The sequence below is a fragment of the Lemur catta genome, chromosome 25 (genome assembly GCF_020740605.2).
Source record: "Lemur catta isolate mLemCat1 chromosome 25, mLemCat1.pri, whole genome shotgun sequence".
Taxonomy (NCBI): domain Eukaryota; kingdom Metazoa; phylum Chordata; class Mammalia; order Primates; family Lemuridae; genus Lemur; species Lemur catta.
This window is the reverse complement of record NC_059152.1, coordinates 7,313,641-7,337,339: the sequence shown is the minus strand read 5'-3', so window position 1 is coordinate 7,337,339 and position 23,699 is coordinate 7,313,641. Positions and strand designations below refer to the sequence as shown.

The following is a 23,699-nucleotide window of genomic DNA, read 5'->3' as shown; positions in this document are numbered from 1 at the left end:
AAGTGAAAGTGTTATCTCTGAGGTTTCTGTAACTTGGCTTGAACATTTTAGCATGGGGGAGGATTTTAGGTATATTTAAGAGAATCCATGTCATTAACCTGTATTTCTTTGGTTTTTCTGAATCCAGAACATCCCCAAATGGGCCAAGTTTCACCTGTAGCAGAAATACATTTAAGGCACATAAAAATTGGAAACCATGTGGATTGAAGGGGGCATGACTAATCATTAAAGAAGATAATCTGATAATCAGTTTTGAGTTATTTCTTGTTTGATGCCCCAGAAGTTTTTAAACTTTGGAGTAATGTACCATAGTAAGATTTCAGGGAGAGAGGAACGGTTGTATAGACGGGAATGCCCTTCCATTTCTGGAAGAGTTTCAAAGGGAAGGTGAGGATCTGGAAGTTGATTCCTTAAACTGTCCTTCAACTGGTAGCTCTCCTTGAACTATGCACTGAGGTTCCCCAGGGAGTCTTCGCGTCCTCACAGTCAGGTGTGCTCATTTGGACGACTGCAGCTCTAGGACAGAGTGATCTTCATCCTGTCTGTGTCCCAGCTGGCTAGGCCCAGCTGGCCTAGTGCTGGCTGGAAAGGCCGGCCGGCCTCCCTTTTAACTGGGCACAGCCTCCCCAGCTGGTCCCCTGCTCTCCCCTGGAAGTGCCACTGGGGCTGCTGTTGATGCCTGCTGTTGCCTGTCAGTTTGTGTGAGTTACCTCTGGCCGCAGAAGCAGGGACTGACATTATACCTTTGGGAGGACTGAAAGTATTTTTGTCATGACAAACAATAACTGTGTTTATAGAGGCCTGCATGATTTTATCAAGCATTGTATAATCCGTTTTGTAGGATGGTGACAGTGTTGCTGTGCTGGCTGCCTGGCTGTTGATAATGTGCCCTGAGGCTTCCACATGAGTCTTCATGGAGTGACTGCCACCTCCTGCTCTGGACCTGAGTGCTGGAGGGGCAGGCGGGTGCTTGGGGTTAGCCTCCTGCTCACTTCAGAAGTAGGGCACCTGGTGACCATTCCCTGGCTAGTTCACAAATAGACCACGTTGTGCCATCCGGCAGGCATGCTCTTTAAGTTATCATCTCTTTCAGGAAATTATATAAACACAAACCCCTGGGCAAAAAAACAAAACAAAAAAGCCTGTTTCAGACAACAGCAGTTTGATTCTCAGTCACCCCAGGAACCTGGTTCTCTCATCCCTTCACACTCAGCTCCCACTTTGTAGGGGGTAAGACTTTGCCCAGATGGGACACCCTGCCCCTTGCAAGCTTGAAGTAACCAAATAAGTTAGAAATACTTGTTGATTTTGGCTGTAACTTATTGGGGAGGGTAACTGGGGAAAAAAGTTGATTTTATAATTCTTGTTTTCAGAATGTGTTTTCTAATTCTGCTTACTACAGCACAGCACAGAAATGCACAGAAATGATTTTTTTGTTAACTCAGTCACCAACACTGCCCCTTACTTTGAAAATGCAAAGTGGCTGCCATGCTTATAGCTCCTTCTAGAACTGAGCTTAAAGTTCTCAAGCATCGCTAGAAAGCACTAAATAAAGCCCCAGGTCCTGCCTTCATGGCCAGTTCAGGGCTAAGGGTGCCACTCGGGGAAGGTGGTAAACCCCAGCATCGGTTAGTGCTCACAGTTCTGGCAGGAGCCCTGCATACATGCAAGCAAAGCCCAGGTGTTGCGCTCTACTCCCTAGTGCATTAGTTGCTAAATTTTTCATCTGATAAGTCTGAGAGTAACACACTTTCAGGAAGGTGCTTCTTATCTTGGACAGGAGATGCCTAGGTAGATAGGTGATTAATGAATGGTTTGTTGACTACTTTTGAGCATACACTTGCACAGAGCAGACTGAGATTGTGTTGTAGTGGTCCTCCAGCCTTGGAGTGTTGTGATTATAGTTATTTTAGTGTGAGGCTCAGGTCTTGCTAAGAAGCTGTTGGCATAAATGTATTTCACACAGCTCTGCCCAGTTGTGTCTAGGCACCACCCTCACCCCCATCCCTAGCTTAAAACATGCTGTTAACCTTTTTTCACAAAGGTAGCATTCCCGAGGCATCATTAGTTAATCTGAACAGTTTTGTAAACAGCAAGGGAAGTCACTCACTTCCTTCCAGTGAACTCTGGAGAATCGAACTCTAAGGTAAATTGTCAGCCATTGTGGAAAACAGTATTTTCATTTCATTTATTTTGATTTGGTTAAGATTTGATTTGCTAGTGTTTTGGGACCCATTTGATCATCTGTACTAGAATTTGAATGATTCCGTTCTTAATGAAACCAGATTTTTATTCCTTTTAAATTTTTAAAGGAATAAAAGCTCAAATTTCAAATATCCCTTAAAGTTAGATTTTCCTTTCTTTTGTTTTTAAAAAAAGAGCATTGGAAGAAAATGGTCATTCACAGCACCAGTTTTACCTAAACCTATTCTCTCCCCCACTCTGCCTATTCGTTGAAAGTTTAGACAGTTTATTTGAAAGTCGGGACTCTGAAAACCTCTATTGTGGGGGGAGCACAAAAGATCACTCTGTGGACCCAGAGTAGAGTTTGAGCTGGTGGAATGAGATGAGTGTGCTGGGGGAACGTGTCCAGGCCCTGGGCCTTCTCTCCTTTGTGAGGAAGGTGACAGCTGAAAGGAGTCAGAAGCCTCCAGTGACAGTCCAGCACAAAGAGTGGTGTGCTTCCTGCCCTTTGCTAGATCTTATAGTTAGGGACTCAGACTTTTACATTTTTCTCTATTGTGGCTTAATTTAATCTGCAGCCAGTTTATTAGAGTAAAGCTTTCTTCGTTGCTCTGAGGCTTTGTGCCAAAAATCAGATGAGCTGGGGGGCGGGTGGTGGTGCTAAGTATTCTTTGTATGAAAGAGAGAGGGGTAGGGACCAGGTAGATGCTGAGTTCCAGACCTCACTAGCCACTGGACCAGTGACTTCCACCTAGCAGGAGCACTTCCAGGCAGTGAAGGGGCGGATGAAAAGTTGTACGGAGGTAATGCCTGGGAGGGGTAGTGTGAAGTGCTCCTTAGGAACTAGCTAGCCATTGTTACGGAGCTGCTCCTGTTCCTCAGAATGAGCACCTTTGCCAGGGTTTCCTATGGAGTCGGCTTAAACTTGGCTGCCCAGTAGAATCACCTGGGGCATTTGAAGAAAATACGAATGCCCGGGCCCCACCGCAGAGATTCTGGTTTAATTGGAATGGGTGCAGCCTGGGTGTGGGAGTTACAGAAATCCTTCAGGTGATGCTAATATGCAGCCTCAGCCAAGAACCACGGGCCTGAGACCTGAGGTGCTCACCCTCACTGTGCTTCGAGATCACCTGCAGGCGAGATCTGGGTGCTCTGCTCTGCCTCTCATTTCACCAGTATGGTTTATTGACACTCTCTTCCTGCTTTTAGGGACTTGAATTCACAACAAAGTTAAATGGTGTTAGATTATTTCAGGAGAGGTTCTAATCGGATCTAAGAATGAGCATATTAAATCCAGGAGATGAGGGCTATTTAGGGTTGTTGGACTGGGAAAACTTCAGTGGGAAGAGTGGAGCTATTGCTTTTCCTAAAACCTTAGAGGGAATACTGAGAACAAGGCTGGGCAAAGGAGCATTGAACTTGGCTCTCTTAAGCACCGGTCCCAGGAAGAGAGGGTGGAACCTGCAGAAATAAGTTACATGGGTACAGCTGCTCCAGACAGCGTGGAGCACGTGATCCAGGAGCATAAAACGAGGTTAAGGCAAGAATCCTTGCCCTGGCTCCGCTCAGTGTTAGCTAATGCCTCTCCTTTGTGCACATCTTTGACACCAGCTCCTCTGACTCAACTTTTCCCGGTGTTTTTAGCTCTCCTCAGCACCAGCTGTTGATCTTTATTTGCTCTCTTTCTCCCCGTAGCCTGTTGCTGGCCCTCTCCTTTTCCCCTCCGGTGGTAACGCTCTCCTTTTGTTCTTGTTTTACATTCACTTTTATGTTATCAGTTACGAGGAGCGGGAGTCATGCCCTGCAAGTCTGTTCTAGTCGGGATTGGGCAGATGGAGTGAGCTCATCAAAAGATTGGAGGGGAGAGGTGAGTACGCGGCCAGGGTGGGGTTTTGTGAAGTAATTGGGGGCTGAGGTCAGGCTTGTGGGAGGCAGGAGGACAGAGATTACTAGAGGGTCAGAGGTTGCACCCCTTGCTCAGGAGGGCAGGAGTCGGTTGAGGTGGGCTGACTCAGGGGCCTGAACTTGCCCTTGTGGCTTTGAGGAGCCCTTGTTAGGGTTGGCACTGACCATTCAGATAAGCTGGGCTGTGCCTACTCCAGCAAGGTGCCTGTGATGTGTCCACAGAGAATACAGGTCCCTTAGGGGAGGGTGGTCTAACCGTTTGCTGAAAGGTGGCTTTTCTAAAGACCTATTCCCTTTGACATGATTTTAAAAAATGGGATATTTTTATTTTGTTTAGTGTGTTGCTGAGAATTTGTATCTTTTCATTTATTTTTGACAACTTGTTGGAAAATCCTTGCTACTCTGCTAACTTCCAAGATGCCTGGCAACGTTTTACAGATAAACAGTTTCTCTCTAATCATTTTAATGAAACCGTAACAAATCATTTTAGGAAAAGCATTGTCTTTAGACAGTAAATCTAAGATTGATTTCGGAATTCCATATTCTGCAGAGCTACATTTTTTGAAATGTAATCTCTAGGTCAGGTCTTCAAAGGAACAACCCTAATTAATATCCTGCATATAATCAGGAATATGTGGGAAAATGGCATTTGTGTTAGCACACAGCCTGTGCCTGGGGTGCCGGTTGCTCATCCCAGGCCGCTGTCCCAGGCCACAGAAAGGACTCAGGAAAACGTGACCCATCTTTATTACTCTCATTAGTTTGTTAAACAGGCATTTGACCGGATAACTCACTTTAACATTTTAAAGACATCTCTATGGGAGAGTAGAATATTTGACTTAGGACTTTATAGAAAACTGTATCCTTATTTTTCTTAAATGTGTTTTTGTGTTTGTTATAAATGTGATATAAGATGTAATAATTTATGCAGCCTCTGAACAGACGTGTCTTCAGAGTCATTTTGCAGCTGCTGTCTGAGTTCCCTAAGTAATTGGGGTTTACCTGGGTGTGTCCAGCCAGAGAAAAATTTGGATTTACCTGGGTGTGTCCAGTGGCTGGGCTGCTATTAAAACTGAGTCTCCTGAGGTCAGGAATTACAAGGAACTGATTTTCTTCATTATTTGCGACCAATTTTCCCCTCTTGCATTTTTCTAGTTGTACAGCAGAAGAGTGTGAAATATAGGATGTAAGAAGAGAAAGGCATTTTCACTTTTTTCATTTTTCTTTTTCTGTGAACATATAGAAAGGATAAACTGAAGCTGGAAATATCAGTGCTCGTTTTTATTTTATATTAAGAAATTAGCCTTGTTGCTAGTTTTCTAAGGTTCTTTTAGGCAGCGGTCCCCAACCTTTTTGGCACCAGGGACCGTTTTCATGGAAGAAAATTTTTCCACAGACTGGGGAGGATGAGGATGGTTTGGGATGATTCAAGCACACTACATTTATTGTGCACTTTATTTCTGTTATTACGTTGTGATACATAATGAAATAATTATACAGCTCACCATAGGTTGGGGACCCCTGCTTTGAGGCAAGGTTGGAAAGGTTCTGAAAAAGATTTTTTTTCTTTTTCTTTTTTTTAGTTCTAGAAAACTTATCAGTTTAACAAAGTTTTGGTTAGCAATAAACATTCCTTTCTCTGATTCAGAAAGCTTATCTTCTAGTGCCTGAGGGCCAGGAGTATATAGATGACGTGATAAATCAGCTTTTAATTTATTTTCACATATAAACCAGAGTTATTTAGATTTAAGACCAGCAGACTTAATTTATAATAGAATACTTTTATTTTTAGATGTGAACATTTTAGGTGGCTACAATTGTATCCCAAATTAAGAACCTTTGAAAACCAAGTAGCAGGTGATCCCATTCAGCTATACCAGTTTAGATGTGTTTACCTTCGGAGATGGAGTGAAAGTAATTGTATCTGGCAGATCGCAGAGCAAAATTGTCTTCGCTGCCAATTATTCAGTGACTTCTATCTATGCAGCTTCCCATTTTAATTCTGACAGTAAGTGTCTGCAAATGTCTGTGCTAAATATTCCCTTTGCTCTCAGACAGCCTCCAAGTGTGTGTAAGAACTGATGATTTTATGTTCTTTTCCTCCCTTTTCTATGCTAGTTTATTTTCAGTAGTAAATTAGAACAGATAGTTCAGTCATCGTCTCCTCCTTTTCCTCTTTCTGGTTGTCCCTTTTTATCAGTGACTAGTGGGGAAAAAGGGATACAAGGGCTTGTTCACACTAGAAGCACCCATGGGGGTGGTCCTTCATGGCAGGCGGCACGTAGAGGCTTAGACTGTTGCCGTTTCAACTGTTTTTATTTCTCTAAGTGAGGTTCTTAAGGATGTTGTAGTAAATTAAAAATTAGATCACGAGAAATGACTTTAGTTCCTCTTGGGTGAGAATAAGCTGGAATGCGAAGTGGAATAACCTCTCTTCACTGACTGCTTGGTCAGGAGTTTATTGGCACAAGGGCTCAGGTGCGTTTTCCCCTCTCCTTGTCCTAAGGTACCACATCTTTCTGACTTTCTGTTGTCCACCCCACGACAGACCCAGGGAGGAGCCAGCCCGCCTGGTGCAGAGCAAGTGCAGCATAGGCTGCATGGTGCTCATTAGTAGGAAACGTTACAGGATGATTCCAATGCCCTGCTGATCAGCGTGGAAAATTTCAGTACTTTTGTGTGTATGCGTATGTTTTTAGCTTTTTCAGCTGAATTAGTTTCCAGTTTGGTCAAGGAAGTAGAGAATCCCATGTGAAATATTTTTTTTAGTAGGCACAGTTACTAAATTTTGTTTTACTAAGTCTTTCCATTCGAACACTTTTGGCTGTTTTCTCATAGTTCCCATTTGGGCTGATACCTTCAGGTAGGGTGCTGGAGGCCAGGGAGGCAAAGACAGACGGTGAGCACTCTGCAGCTCTCCCCCGTGCTGTCTGCATTCCAGAAAACAGACTCACACCTCAAAATAAACCGTGTTCTGATTTACCAGTCTTCCTTTTGCCAGAACTTTAGCTTGATTAAGGTTTAATACCTTATGTTTGTTGTAAACTGTATGGAGGAAACTTACACAGGGCAGTCCTTCCTGTTTGTATTATGTGTTTTAAGTTGATGAGGTTTCAGTTCTCTCTTACAGGGTTACTTCTCTATTGAGTTTCCTTTGTCTAGTGCGTGGTAATGAATTTGCTGTTTGATATTGTGACATTCTTTGTTCTGCCATTATTTGGAAGACCTCTCACTCTTTCACTGCAAGACCATTTTTTCTTTTTTGTGGTGGTGTAGATATTCGGGGAAGGCAGCAGTGGAACTGAGTTGTGTGTGGCAGCTTGCAAGGACAAGGCCCAATGCCACATGCTCTCTAAGCCACGTTTCCCTTCAGGAAGTAGATAGGGTCCAGAGAAGTGAAGAACTGCTGGGGTCTAAATTAGCATCTAAGATCAAGTCCACTATGTTTTTTCTCTACACCTTCCTCTTTCCAGAAAAGAATGTGTGTGAACTCAAACTCACTCCCTTCCTCCAGCAATCTCATTGATGCTATCAGTGAGTTAAATTTCTTCTTTTGCCTTCAGCTTTATTAAGGTTTGGTTTAATATGTTTATTTTGTACAGGCTAAAGTTGCGTACAACAATAAATGGAGCCTTATTGAATCTCGCTGCTCAATTGGTGACACACACCTTTTAGAGAAATCAAGAGTTGTCATTATAGGTTTTCTTGAGATAAACTCTGGAGAGGCTTTGAGTAGCCTGCCTGGCAGGGCCCTGGAGGTGGAGGTGAGAGAGTGTGGGGATGGGGAGTAGAGGACCACCTGTCCAGTGTCGTGCTCCCATAAGCTGTCTGGGGATCTTGCTTCCCTGGCGGGGAAGAGGGTAGAGGGGATGGAATTCCAGGCCAAGGGCTGGGCTTGCGTTGTGGGATTGCAGGTACACTCAGCTGGGCTCTGGAGGCCTTCAGAGGAAGCCTTTGTTTGAGACAGAGAGATGAATTCCCATTCTGCTGTGAGCGTTCATCCTAGGGTAGGTGATTTCTGAACTGTGCCGCAGGAAGTGTCCATTTAGTTGTGCACGTATTGTTTCAGGGATTAGAAACTATTTTTCCTTTTCTGAAATATGTATGCTTTACCGTAGATAATGAGAATTTTTTTCTTTTTTACAGTGCTTACACCTGAAACATGTTACTTTTTCTAAACAAGAGTAAATACGTGAGTGCGCTTGTCAGTTTTCCTCTGGAATCAGTAAAGTAGATTTACCCTAAGATTCATGTAGTAGTAAAGTTGTTGACAGAGAATTGAGGGACGATCCAAGTGAAAAGCACCAAAGTCTGGAATCCAGTGGAAAATAGGTCTTTTGCCCATTTAAGTGTCTGAGTCATTGGTAAGGTATGCCAGGGGTATTTTTAGAATTCAATATTTCATCCTTAGGTTTCCAATTATTTTGATTCCCCAACAGACTCTAAAGGGTACAAGAGAAGTGAGACTGGAAAAAAAAATTTTCTGCAAAGATAAGCCCAACTGAATCTCACTATGGTAATTAATTGGCAGAAAATCAATAATTCAGCGAGAAGTCTCTCAGCCAGTGGTGGCAAAAGACAATGCAGTGAATGTTAGTGGATTTGGGAGAATACACAAGTATCAGTGAGCTAATTGGGATAATTTACATACTGTGTTACTGTAGTGTTAGACAAGACTAGTCATTTGGGAAATTTATAGGAGATTAATGGAGATCCAAATGTTTAAATAGTTTAATCATTTGACCCTAAAGAGAAACCTCCATGAATATGTATTTGGTTTAATGAATTAAAATGGAACTGCTTTTTGCATTGTCATCTGATGGTTAGGAAACTTTAGCTTATCTGCTTTATTCCTCAAATTCTTTTCCATCAATCCACCCCCATGTTTCCCTGCAGGAGTTGCCACCTAAAGGTTTCTTTTACATAGTGGTTTTCAAATGTTTTAGTCCTGTGTCTTTTGTTACACTCTTGAAAATTATTGAGGATGCCTAAGAGCTTTTGTTTACATGGGTTCTATCAATATTTATATTAACAAAAAAAACAAGGGATTTTAAAAATCATTATTAAATTTAAAATAATATACCTACTATATGTTAACATAAATAACACTTTCATGAAAAATAACTATTTTCCAAAACAAAAAACTTAAGTATGCTTTATTATTTTTCACAAACATCTTGAATATCTGGCTTACTAGAAGACAGCTGGGTTCTCATCTTTACATCTGCATTCAGTCTGTTGTGATGTTTTACTTTGGTTGCTATCCAACCAAAGAATATCCAGACTCACACAGATTGTGGCTGTGAAAAGGGAAAGGTGTTTTAATTTTCTTTCAGATAATCGTGGCCCTTCTTTGATATTACACCAGACAGAGTGGTAGCATCTTAAAGGTTGATTGAGATGTAGATCCAGAAACCATATCTATGAACTTTTAAAACTCTGTTCCATGTACTATTTCGAATATCCTGCATTGGCCATTTGGAAAATCTCCCAAATGTCAATACATTTCACTCTGTAATATCAAAAAATCATGTCACCAATCAGAAGAGTCTTAAGTAGAGAAGTTGTCAAGATCACAGTGGATATACAAGTTTGCAGTAAGTCTTGATTGTTGCATAAAAGCTTGAATCTTGTTTTCCTTGAAAACAAGTTCACTCATTTTGTTCCTTTTACTTAAAATGCTTTCCAGATAGCCTTGTCTGAATAACCAGTGTTTGTATACCCCCTGTTTCAAGTAAAAGGTGCTATCCTCTGAATAAAAGAGGCTCGCTCACCTCCTGGGTCCATCCCCACAGGTGCTGTCCTTGGTGACAACCATCAGTATACTTCATTGCACAGAGTGATAAAAAGTGCATGCTCAAGGGTCAGGATTTAATGAAATTAATTTTTTACTTCTCCATCAAGGGCAGTGAACAAGATGGATTCTTATTTATTTTAACTGCAGTTGTGCGGTAAGATGACAACTAGTACAGTTTGGGGTTACTTCTTGCCTTTGTGCTAAGGTACCAGCATGTTTACATACTGTTGCTTACTGTTGATGCAGCAAAAAAAAAGCAAATAACATCTAGAATTGTAGTTTGACCTCACAGATCCAGGTGAAGAGCCTTGGGGACCCCGGGGCCCATGGTTCACACTTTTCAAGAACCATTGCTTTAAGACATATGGGAAAGATGCTAAATGAAACTGAAACTAGACCTGATTTGTATTAATTTGGTATTACAGAAATGGGTCAGATGCCTAATGTGTGTATGATGGATGTGTGAGAGAGTTACTGGAGTGTGGAACCTCACTGGGGATGTCGGCTCCTGTACCGTGAACGTGGATTTAGTGCCTGCTACATTACTCAGTAAATATATGTAGTAGATTGCATAATTAGGTTGAGCATAATGGATGCCTAAATTCAGTATTTTTTTAAAAATCAAGTTGATTTTGTGTTAGTGAATAAAGATTAAGGTAATTTGTTCGTATTATAAAAGTAATAAAGTTGTGAAATATAGCTACAGAGCCTCTCCCATTCCACCTTCCTATGATACTATCATCTTCCCTAGCCCTTGTGTGTCTGTTTCCTATTACCATCAGGGTCCATGACACCAGCTGTGTAGACACACTCCAAAAATAATAGCTTCAACCTGTATCATTATTAGTTTAAAAAGCTGACCAGTGTTTTTCCCCACCTTGGGAATGTGCCCAGTATGAAGGGACAGCACCAAGCTGGTTATGTAATGGATTCTGCTGTTCATGACAAGTGCCATCATTCATTCCTTCCATTTTCCCAGTGTTTTTGCGTTGTGACTAGTAGTTAGGTGGTTTATTTGTTTTCTGTATATGAAGAGTCAAAAGTGTGTTCTTCTTGAGTGGCTTAACAAGAGAAAGCTTTCCCGTCTAGAAGAATACCTCATTATTTCTATTGTTGCTTTCCTTCTGTTCTTAAAAGAAATTTATCTTGGAGGGGGCAGGGAAATATAAAAAAAAAATTTATCCTGGTGATAGTGAGGATTAATTTATACTACTATGGGTTAGAGCCTTTTTTAAGCTTTCCTTTTTATTTTATGAATTTAAGTCATTTGGGATAGCTGATTACTTGTGAGTTGCTATTGTGACCCATTTTATTTTTCTCTTCAGTTTTCTGATTCTGTGTGATGATATGAGGGGCTCCTGTTGTGGACTCGGAGCACTCAGGTGGGAGTAGGTCTTTGGAGCCTGTTGAGATGAGGCCAGGTGCCCTTCAAATGCTCTTTCGTTAGGAATCCCTGATCATACAGGCATTGTGGTGATGATGGACTTGTCCAGATAAAATGACAGCATCTGATAAAATATTAATAAGTACATTATTGGACATCTGCTCCTAAAAATGTGGATGAGTGAAACCCAGACATTCTATTTGTGAATATCTTTTTAATTGAGTTCTCTATGACACAGAGAGGACCCACGTGATCATTAAGAAAATATCAGAGTACAGTGGGCAGAACTGTAGTGAAACCCCTGCCCAGACCCCGTCACCGTACGGAACAAACACAGAGCTGGGAGTAGGAACAGAGTCTTGTGTTTTGCTTTCATGTGGGATTTTTCTGGGTTAGCTGATGAAGCCAAGCTAAGTAAATATTATCTTCTTTTGGTGTTAGTCTTTTGTTTTTCATGTTCCAACTCTGTTCCCTACATAGTTTTCTTTTTATTGCTGTTGTTATTTTTACAGATTAGAGGTACCACCTTTTCTAGTCTTGCTCATCACAGTTTTTCCTGCTTCAAGCTGTGAAATATTTAATTCAGTTCAGCAAGCATTTCTGGAGTATTTACAAGTCAGTAGGTGTATTATTACCAAAACTGCATCTTTACCTTCCACCGTTGCTATAATGTAAGCCCTTTGATTTGCATGTTCAGGATCAGCACTTATAGCAGCCTCTCCACTCTGCTTGTCTCCCTTGGTAGGTTTGTGAGATTAAGGGAACCTTGTGGGTTGACTTTCTTCCTGCTTTGTTCTCTTTGTGTTGTTTCATTGTTGTGCTGCTTTTCTCTTTTATCTGTGCACACAGCTTCAGGTATAAGCTGTTGACTCCTTTTTTGGAATGGGAAGTAGTTTCAGAGATGAGAAACATAGGAAGGGAGAAAAGGAGATAGAATATTAGAGAAGAAAATTATTTTTTGATCAAATTCTTAACCTTTGGTTTTTGGTCTCATTCTTCCCCCTCCCCCACTTAGACGAAAACCGCACCTCTTCATCTGTGCTTATATAATAAGGTCTGTATTGTTCTGTGGCGATAGTCTGCCCATTTCTGTAGATGAGGTTGTAAATAGCTTCTTTTACTGGGGGTCAGCTAGAAAATAAGCATAAGCCGCTAGAAAAGTATACTCTACTGAGTATGTTTGTAGAACCGTCATCTATAGCTCTAATATATTGGTGCTGAGAAAACTGATAGATGTTGTGTTTCCTTGAATACAGTGGATTACCCAACTGGGTGGGTTAAGATTACTCCACTTTATTACATTTCAAGTGGTTTCATTGTATTCCTCCAAATTGTACATCAGTTGCAGAAATAAGCTTTGCATTTTCTGTTTTCAGGTATGTAAAATCAAGATCTACACTCCAGTTAGTAGAGACATAATAGTTGAAATCTGAACAAAGTGAAGTAATGGGGCTTAAATGAAATATCCCCTTACTACTTACTAAACATTTGATACAAATCAGCTGGAATACTTTCCTTTCTCCCCCATGCATGACACCATAATTATTATATAACTTTCTACTGGCAGATTTATTTTTTCCCTTCTGGAAGTTCTCAAGCCTATTGTAGGTAAATCTAAACAAATTTATTTTTTCCTTCCTCATTTTTCTTCTGTGTAGTTTACGAAACTTTTCACAGATTTTCATCTGGCATTTTGTGTAAGTAGTAGTTTAAGTATGATTTAAGAAGTTTATCTGATAATGGGTTCTATCCCTTTGTAGGTAACAAGGGAAAGCTCCCCCTTGCTCTCTGAAGGCTCACTGAAAATCACTGACGAGGCAGATTAATGGAGGAAAAGGCTTGCAAATTTATTTGATCATAGTTTTACGTGACACGGGAGACTTCAGAATAAAGACCCAAATATACAGGGGGAACTGTTCATTTTTATGCTTAGGTTCAACAAAGTATGGACAGCCGTGTAGAAATATGATGGGACAAAAAGGGTATGATCCAGTATTAATACACTGAGTGGGGAAGCCCAGCAGGGCCTGTCTGTCTAGATTCTTCTTGGCCTCTCTGAGCATGCATCCTTTCCTCTGGGTATGGGGCAGGACCCTCTCTGGAATGGGGGTCTTATGACTACAGTCAGACAAGGTAGGTCGGAGAATTTCTTTATGGCCAGTTTTTACGCAGAAATCTGGGAGAGAGGGGTGGAGAAGTTAAAGTAGTATTTTTAGGTTTTATGGTTGACTTTGGGGAAGGAGGGGTTCTGGTTTCTGTGACCCGCCTTGGGGAAGAGGTATTTTAGTTTCCATGGCTAACCTCAGGGGAGAATGAGTGGCCAGAGGCAGGAGGGCAGGAGAAGGTCAGAGAGAGTCTTTTGCTTCTAAGGCCTTTATTTTGGGGTATTACTTTCTGAGCCCCAACACCTTTCAGTGTCAGAAAACGGAGATCATTGTTAGCAAAGATCAGTTGGAGGCGTTTTTACCTTTTGTGGACACCTTAGTTATTTAGATGAATTTAAACTTCCTTAGTTTCTTATGGTTGCTATTAGTACCTGTCCTTAAAATAGAGAATATTCTTGGCTTTCACAAGTATGTTTTATTCTCTCCTTTTTTCATTGATTTAATGATTATTATTTCAGGTTTATAATAGAGCATTCCCCAGTCTTACGATGCTCATAGCATTGTAACATCAAGTTAAAACTTTGGTAGACCTATATAGGGAATGTAGGACACTATGGTTCTCATCATGGGTAGTACTGGGGTTGGATCAGGGTTCAATTCTTAAAATAACAAATATAAACCACTACATTACTGAATGATATTTTCTCATTTATAATGTTTTGCTTGTCTACAAGCAGATTGATAAAGCAAACTAGCAAATGATGGAAAAGCATGTATCAGCTATGCATGCCAACTTTGACATCCTTTTTTTCCCCCCCTGGGTAAGTATGGTTGTGGTGATGCTTATTAATTCTTAATGTACATCTTTCTGCTAATAAAATTGTTCCTGGTTCCCATACTAAAATGATACCATTATTCATAATGTTTTACGAATTGGGTAGAAGAGGCAGATGTTCACCAAGCAACATCATGACTTTTTGCTGCTCCACCCTCTATCTAGGCAAGGTGGAAGAACCACTGTTTGGGTGTGAGAACAAGCGAAGCAGGACAAGGAGCTGGAAAAATAGATTGGAGAGATTGCCCAGTGGCCTGGTTGTCTTGGCTGACAGTTTGGACTTTGTGGTCATGGTGGAGTAGTTAAAGCTTTTTAATAATAGCTTTAATTTAGCAGGAATGTGTTGGTTCCCAAGTAGTCTTCCTCATTTGTCTTGTTTGTGGGAAATACTGAAAGAGCCAGAGAATTTCCTGTACCAAGTTAAGGCCATCCCAATAGCCACAGTAATTTAGTTATTTACTTGTAAAAATTCAGAAAAGAATTAATGTAATAAATTTATAAATAAAGACATTGAATTAATTATGGCAGCAGCAGCAAATGTTTTTTGAATGCAAGAAGCTTTCTTGCTTGTGATTATTTTGCCAACTCCATTTTTATGATCCTCTAATATTTCTTTAATAATATTAATAGTTTTAGTTCCATACGTCTTTATATGTTATGCCAACATGGTGTAAAGTGTTTTACCATGGGAGCGAAAGCTCAAGCTTAAAAGATGACGATCATGAGAACTGTCCCCAACAAGAAAAGAACCACCTGGCATATTTGCTAGCTTCCCCTCAGCTTCCCAGCTTGTGACTGGTCCCCAGTACCATCCTTGTTTTGCAAGTCACTACTTTGCACTGCGTCATAAACTCTTGCAACCCCAGGAGCAGAGTTAGGATCAAAATTCGGATGGCAGTGCACACTTTCAGCCATGTGGACCTCGTGCCAGTGAGTTGACCAGAGTTCCTTTGGATTTGATTGTTCTGCATTGGAGGTAGCCATGGTGAGAGTGGAGGAACATCATCGTGACCCGCTCTGGGGCTCCGCAACATGACTCGTGTGGTGCCAGCCAACAAGCCATTCACCGGCCACTCCACAAAGATCTCTGGGGCCACGACTAGGTCCTGGTCTCCCTGATTCTCATCTTCAGGGGAAGGGTGCCCTTCTGCTTGAGGGGGAACCTCCGAGACTTCCATGGGAGAATAACTGTCCAGACAATAGCTACACGGATCCTTCCAGGGGATACATCCCGTCATCTGAAGGCACGGTACGCTGAGTGTAGTCCTGTGGCATAAGTCCAGTCACTGCAGGCGCATGTTCATCCGGGTGGAGGTGCAAGTCTCCATTCTGAGAAGCTGAACTCTTCAGTGAATTAGCCTGCTCCTGGCATGCAGTCTCAGATGGAAGGTCGTGGAACTCTCTCCCAACACCATTCAGTGCAGAACTCGGACTGCAAGAGTGAACCAAGGCTTTGGCTCTCACCTCCATTTTCATACACGTCTCCTCAAGAGTTTGTAGGTCAAAGAGGCCAAGGCGTGGGACTATAGTGATGACCGGAGGGAAGTGGACCGTGTTGGCCTCTGAGCTGTCACACGTGTAAACACTGTCGATGCTGAGGAGGAGGAGAGGGTGTTCTCACCAGCAGAGTTCCTGGAGGGGTGGTGCGTAGCCTTGCCTTTGGCTTCTGTTTCGCAGAAAGCCTTTTTAACGTACCCATCAGGCTTTCACTTTTTGATCTGGTTTGCCACCTTTTTCATCTTCGCTGTTGGTATCACAGCTGGCCATATCTTTGCCACAGCAGCTACCAAATAAGGAATCATCTGGCTAGTGATGGTGGTTGTACTACCATGAAACCAGTTTCTTCTTTATTTTTATCCCAGTTTTAAAGATTTCCGGAAGGTGTTAAGACTCATTTTCTTCGTTATGATTAGTTACCTAATCTAAGGGGATCAACCTCTCTCTGGAATATTATCCCCAAACATCTGGAGAGGCTGCCATGCTGCATCTATGTATTTTTCCAGCTTCTTGTAACATTTGGAGCCATTGTCCCAGGGGTTCTGCTCGGCTTCCTCACCCAGCGCCGGCATGACTGCCACGACTTGTCCTCTCCTTTCCTCTCTGGCAACAACTCCTCCCACCTCCTCCCCCTTCCTCCTCCCTCTTCCTCCTCCTCCAGGAGAGGCGCAGCCCCGTGCCTTGGCCAGAGTGAGGATCCAGTGCCGAGGAGCAGAGCTGGCCATCCTGCGTTCACTCCCAGGCAGTGGTGCAGGCAGAGCGACAGGGCGCATGAAGCCTGGGGGCTGCGCCTTTGCCAACTATTTATTCCCTTTTATGCCTAAGGCTTCTGCCCATTAACTCACAGATGAAGGTAGCAGATACATCTGTAAAGAAATGACATCACAGACTGACAGAAAAATGTTACAGCAAAAGGTACAAGTAATGTCCTATGGGAGCAGTAGAGAAGTTTTTCTTTAACAATTTTCCCCCTGGAAATGTCTGAGAAAGTTTTATGGAGGGGTGAAGGGCTTTGAGGCTGTGAAGGATGCTGGGTATTTTGGGCATATGGGAACATCTTGATAAAAGGGACAGAGGCAAGAAACTTTAGGACATGTTTATTTGGGAAAGGTCATTTAATGCATTTTCTGTCAGGTAGAGAAGTAGAATTAGAGAGGTACTTGGGCCATATTATGGAAATATTTGAAGGCTATTTTGAGATTTAAGTTATGCATGGCATAGTTTTGAATAAATATATCTGTCTGGACTGTTGATTACGAGTAACAGAAACCCAACTTAGAGTAACTTAAGCAGAAAAAGAAAGGTATTGCATAAGTAACTGGGATGCCTAGGGGTAGATGCTTCAGGCATTGTCAGATCCGTGGGCTCAGTCTGTCACAGGGCCTCTCTCTCTCCTGGCCCTGCCTTCCCTGCTTTGACCTCTGCACATCAACCCTCCCTGTGTGATTGACCAGATGGATGGTGGCCAGCAGCTGCAGCCCACAGCCTCCTAGCTTAGCATCTTTGGCAGAATTGAACTTCCCAAGATCTTGATGCCACCCTAGAGAAGACTGTAGATGTCTTTGGCTTGGTCTGGGCACATCCCTGAACCAGTCCCTGAGCTAAGGGAATGATATGCCCTCAGCGGCCCAGGGGACAGCAACATGTCAAGGGCAGGACGGCTCCTTACACAAACCAGAAGGGGGTGTTGGGAAGGGATGTAGGGCAGACAGAAGCTGCAGCTGCCATGGTGTGTGGCAGTGCAGGAGGGAAGGTGAGGGGTGAATGGAGCTGTCAGCCCAAGTAGGGAACATGGGCAGAGGAGGAGATCTGTCGGAAAGGATGCGGACTCTTCTGCATGTTGAATTAGAGGTGGTGCTGTGGGCCATTCATATGGCAGTGGGCTGTTTGGGCACAAAAGGCGAGGGGTAAGGCTGGCATTGTAGCAAAATAAGTGATGATAGCGACGATAGGCATGGAAGAGGTAAGCTCACCGAGGAGGATCAGGTACTAGGTGGGATTGCATGAGATTGCTGTTTTTCTTATACCAAAAATAGCAGAACACTTGTGGTTTCATATAGTTCAACCAATTCTGTGGGATTCCCTTGTGGAAATGGCTGTGTTCTTTTTCTCAGCAGACTCTTGCTTACCCTGCGGTAAATGCCCTGTTACTATGCTATCTCCTGTGTTCTCGTTCTTGGGAGGCTTTCAGCCTCTAGGGAGAACCAGTCCCCCCGCCCCCCCACCCGCTTCTTTCCTGTTTCCCTCCTTTTCACTGATTTCTCCCTCCCTGACTCCTTCCTCCTCCCTTCTCCTCTTTTGGAAAATATTTACTGTATGCTTTCGAACTAAGTACAGAGCAAGGTGGTTAGTGCTGGGTATGTGGTCACGAACCAGACCTTGCTGGAGTGTAGAATCTAGACACGAAAGCAGAGTGTCGTAGAGCTTATAGGAAGCTCTGCGAGGTGTGGTGCGGGGCTGCAAAACAAATACAACAAAAAACAAAAACAAAATACAGCCTTTCTTTGGTCCTGGCTTTCTCCAAATACTAGCAAACTCATCCTAATAATCGGTGGAGAAACAGAGCTGGCTGGAATATTTTTATTCATCTCAGTGGAAAGAAAATGTTTGACTTCACTTTCTCAGAACCTTCTTTTGCTGGGAAAACAGCTGATGAACCTGCTGGTAAGAACAAAGGGCCAGACCTGTGTGTCTGTAAATCTGGTTTTCACACAGAACTTCCTGTTGAAGTGTGAGGAGCCTCCTCTCAGCCAGGGAGCAGGGAGAGCCTTCCTCCCTCCCACTCTGCATCCTACCTCCCAGGCCCAGGTTCTGTGGCCTGAGAAGACTTTGCTCTGCTGAAAGCTCATTTATTTTTTCTGTTTTTGAAGCCAAAACAAGGTAAAATGCAGTAGCCAGTTGCTTCATATAAACCACCTGCTCAGTAGGAAATGAAGCAAAACTCTGGAGTCCCTGTTGCTACATAGAGAATTTCTGCTTTCCTTTCCTGTCAGTAAACAAAAGCAGTCAGTTAAAAGAGTGGAGCATTAATTGTTTACGGGATGTTTGCTGTATCAAAGGAAGGAAAGTGCCTTTTACAGAGTGTGTTCATTGTGTTGGGGAGATTACAACGTAATTTAAAGAGTCTCTCTTAGAGAAACATTAAACAAAATATTTAGTCACAAAACACAGAGCTATTTAATCAAGATTTTTAAAGACTTATTTTGTAAAGTTGAGGGTTTCATAATGTATCAGCATGAAAAATTTAGGGAACAGAAAACTTCCTTAGCGGAAAAAAATGGAACCCCAAATTTTAAAAAATAGCCTTCAAAGGATTTGAGGTTTTTTAATTGTAGATCATGCTTTTTTTTTTTTCCAAGAAATATTTATCATTTATAGTGCAGTAATATCTCTTACTAGGCTTCCCGAGGTTGCTTTTCAGTACAGGCATACCTCCAAGATTTGCGCGGTCAGTTCCAGACCACTGCAGTAGAATGAATATCTCAGTAAAGCGAGTCACACAGATGTTTTAGTTTCCTAGTGCATATTAAAGTTATGTTTATACTGTAGTCTAAGTGTGCAGTAGCATTATGTCTGAAAAATGTGCAAACCTTCATTAAGAAATACTTTATTGCTAAAAATTGCTAGTGATCATCTGAGCCTTCAGTGAGCCATAATCATTTTGCTGTTGGGGGATCTTTCCTTGGTGTTGATGGCAGTTGACTGAAGGCTAAGGTGGCTGTGACAATTTCTTTAAGACAGCAATGAAGTTTGCTAAATCGATTGACTCTTCCTTTTACAAAAGATTTCTCTGTAGTATGTCATGCTGTTTCATAAGCATTTGACCCACAGTAAAACTTCTTTCAAAATTGGAGTTGATCCTTTCAAACCCTGCCACTGCTTTATCAACTAAGTTTATGTAATATTCTAAATCCTTTGTTGTAATTTCGGCAATGTTCAGAGAATCTTCACCATGAATGGAGTCCATTTCAAGAAAATACTCTCTTTGCTTGCTCATCTATAAGATGTAACTCCTCATCTGTTCAAGTTTTATCATGAGGTTGCAGCAATTCAGTCACATCTTCAGGCATCACTTCTAATTCTAGTTCTCTTGCTATTTCCAACACACCTGCCGTTACTTCCTCCACTGAAGTCTTGAACCCCTCAAAGTCATCCGTGAGGGTCGGAGTCAACTTCTTTCAAACTCCTGTTCATTTTAGTATTTTGACCTCCTCCCATGAATCCTGCATGTTCTCCATGGCATCTAGAATGGTGAATCCTTTTCAAAAGGCTTCAATTGACTTTGCCTTGATCCATCAGAGAAATTGCCTTGATCCATCAGAGAAATTGCTATCTATGACAGCTATAGCCTTATGACATGTATTAAATAATAAGACTTGAAAGCCAGAAATACTCCTTGATCCATGGGCTGCAAAGTGGATGTGTTAGTAGGCATGAAAACAACAGTAATCTTCTTGTATGTCTCCATCAGAGCTCTGAGGTGACCAGGTGCGTTGTCAATGAACAGTAACATTTTGAAAGGAATCTTTTTATCTGAGTAGTAGGTCTTAATAGTGGGCTTAAAGTAGTAAAACGTGCTATAAACAGATGTGCTGTCATCCAGGCTTTGTTCTATTGATACGGCACAGGCAGAGTAGATTTAGGGTAATTCTTAAGGGCCCTAGAATTTTTGGAATGGTAAATGAGCATTGGCTTCAACTTTAAGTCACCAGCTGCATTAACCTTTAATAAGAGAGTCAGCTTGTCCTTTGAAGCTTTGAAGCCAGGCTTTGACTTTTTCTCCCTAGCTGTGAAAGTCCTAGATGGTATCTTTTTCCAATAGAAAATGTTTTATCTATGTTGTGAATCTGTTGTTTAGTGTAGCCACGTTCATCAGTGATCTCTGTTAGATGTAGTGGATAACTTGCTGCAGCTTCTACATCAGCATTTTTTAATTCTCCTTGTACTTTTATGTTAAGGAGATGGCTTCTTTCCTTAAACCTCATTAACCAACCTATGCTAGCTTCAAACTTTTCTTCTGCCTCTTCCTTACCTCTCTCAGCCTTCATAGAATTGAAGAGAGTTAGGGCCTCACTCTTGATTAGGCTTTGACTTAAGAGAATGTTGTATCTGGGTTGATCTTCTGTCCAGACCACTGAAACTTTCTCCAGATCAGCAATAAGGCTGTTTTACTTTGTATTCATGTGTTCACTGGAGTAGCACTTTTAATCTCCTTCAAGAACTTTCCCTTTGCATTCACAGCTTGGATATCTGGTACAAGAGGCCTAGCTTTCAGCCTGTCTTGGCTATTGACATGCCTTCCTAAAAAGCTCAATCATTTCCAGCTTTTCATTTCAAGTGAACGACATGCAACTCTTCCTCTTACAGGTCATTGTAGGGTTTAATTGGCCCAAATTTTCAGTGTTGCTGTGTGTCAGGCAATAAGGAGGTCTGAGAAGGGAAAGAGATGGGGGAATGGCTGGTTGGTGGAGCAGTCAGAACACAACATTTATCTGATTCAGTTGGCCATCTTATATGGGTGTGGTTCAGGGTACCCCAAAATAGTTATAATAGTTACATCAAAGATCACTGATCACAGGTCACTGTAACAGATATAATTGTAATGAAAAGGTCTGCAATATTATGAGAATTTCTAAAAAGTGACACAGACAGAAAGCACATGGTGTAGGAAAAATAGCCCTGATAGACTTGATGCAGGGTTGCCACAAACCTTCAATTTGTTTAAAAAAAAAAGAATAAACATATTTGCAAAGCTCAATAAAGCGACGTAGAATAAAGTCAGGCATGCCTTATGTCTCGTACTCTGTCTGGGTTCCCTAATGTACGTCCTCTGTGGCAGAGACTGTTGCATGCACACATGTACCTTCTGCTCCTAGCACAGTAGCTGATGACCAGGAGGTAGTTGGTGAACATTTGCTGAGTGGACGGCTTGATGGAGGCCTTGGTAGATGAATGCTTAGTTGGGTTTAATAAACTAGTGAAGATTCAAACTATGATATAAGATACCCAGTAATGTTTTTTTCTTATTAATGCTAGGAATTTTTAAAAATAAATACTCTTTGGATTTTTTTTTGTCTGTTTTTTATTGTGGTATAATATGCAGTTCATAGGCATTAAGGAGATTTTCATTGTTGTACCACCATCACCACCATCCATCTCCAGAACTCTTCATCTTGCAAAATGAAACTGTATGTATTAAACTGTAATCCCATTTCCCCCCTCCTGAATCTCTGGCAGCCACCATTGTACTTTCTGACTCTATGAATTTGACTAATCTGTGTACTTCATATAAGTGGTATTATATAATATTTGTCCTTTTTGTGACTGGCTTATTTCACTTAGCATGATGTCTTCAGCATTCATCCATGTTGTAGCATGTGTCAGAAATTCCTTCCCTTTTAAGGCTGAATAATATTCCAGTGTATATATTTACCACATTTTGTTTGCGTTTGTTCATCAGTAGGCACTTGGGTTGTTTCCACCTTTTGGTGTGAATAGTGCTGCTGTCAGCATAGGTGTACAAATATCTCTTTGACATCCTGCTTTCAATTGTTTTGGGTATAAACCCAGAAGTAGAATTGTTAGATCATATAGTAATGCTGTGTTTAATTTTTTGGGGGAAACTGAACATAATATGCTTTATATTTTTAAGTTCAGAATTGACTATATTAGCTGCAAAAATCGTATTTTTTTCTCTGCCTCTTACCCCTGCACATAATCTTAAATTCAGCCACAACTGAGGGACTACTAGTAGCTTTTCATCAACTGTTTTAGTGCTTCATAAAAATTGAGACAGATTGCGAAAGGTAGCTTTCTAAAACCAAGACCAATTGTTACAGCCATCTTGGTAGGTGACCTTATCGTTTATCAGCTTTCAAAGTGAAAGGAATGCTGTTAGCACTGTGCTGGGATAACAAGTAAAAACTGGGACTGCTTATTGGAGTATGTTTTGTCTTTTTTCTCCCCCCCAAAAACTAAGGAATGTTTTATTTTTAAGACAAAACAAATAGCATTCATACACATCCAAATGCCAGTTGCAGAGTTAACTGGGTTTTATAAGAAAGAAAACTGCACTCAGGTGTCTGCTAAAAGCTGGAACTGTTGTAGAATGACCACTGCTTGGGGGTGACATGGATACAACACGTACTTGTCTAAGAAGTCATTCTGTGTTTGCATATGCATGGGAATGCATGGCAAGAATGAAGCAACGCAAGGCAAAATGGCAGGTGGTCAAAGTTCTAAGACCCTTTTCTCCACTTTAATGTGCTCTTATTTTGCTTTTGAGAATTACAATAATGGCAAGTCATCTTACAAAGAAGTTTAATACCAAAGCAAACTTCAAGGTCGCTACTAAAGTTATACAGGGAGGTCAGGGGGAGAAAAATAGTTTGTGTTCTCAAAAGCCAGATTTCACACAGTGGAAGGCACTAAATCCAGTTACAAGTGCTTGCATTAGAAAGGAAGACACTGACCTTAATAGAGGCTGGCCATCTTCGTGACGTGCAGGAACTCTTGCTCATTGACCTCTCCATCTCCATCAGCATCATCAGTCGTTTCCTGCAGCTCCTCATCAGTGAGGTTCTCACCCGACTCCTTGGCTTGTGCTTCTGGTTTTTGAACAGTATCTTCCCAGTTTCATCATCATCAAGGAGCTTCAAAGCTTTCAGGATTTCTTCTTTGGTATCTTTCTCAGACATTTTCTGAGTCATCATAGTAAAAAAGTCACTAAAAATCCATTTTTCCTGTTCCTTCCTTATCAATTTCACTTATTGTCTTGATTTCTTCTCTCCTGTGTTCAAAGCCCAGGGCGCTCATTGCATGTTAAGTCTCTTAACATGCATAGTCCCAGTTCCATCAGCATCGAAGAGATCAAAAGCTTCCAGGATTTCCTGTGCTGCTCTTCAGTAAGCTCAGGCTTAGCACTCATCCTTTTTGCAGGGTACTTGATGCCATGTCAGCCTTCTAAAAGTTGGAGGCCATAACTGAGGACTC

The 23,699-nt window shown here is 41.7% G+C and overlaps 1 protein-coding gene and 2 pseudogenes across 3 annotated transcripts in view; 1 reads left to right on the top strand and 2 right to left on the bottom strand.

Moving 5' to 3' along the window:
• Window positions 1-23,699, top strand: part of SIPA1L2 (signal induced proliferation associated 1 like 2) — a 200,933-nt gene that overhangs the window by 24,756 nt on the left and 152,478 nt on the right. Inside the window, exon 1 of one of the 3 annotated variants that reach the window (XM_045537007.1) lies at window positions 16,579-16,622. The exons of the other annotated variants lie outside the window; for them this stretch is intronic. The gene's annotated coding sequence lies outside the window, so the exon portion shown is untranslated. Of the gene's footprint in view, window positions 1-16,578; window positions 16,623-23,699 lie in introns of those variants that run through there. 3 annotated transcript variants of the gene reach the window in all.
• Window positions 14,866-16,432, bottom strand: LOC123627470 (annotated as a pseudogene).
• Window positions 23,181-23,687, bottom strand: LOC123627453 (annotated as a pseudogene).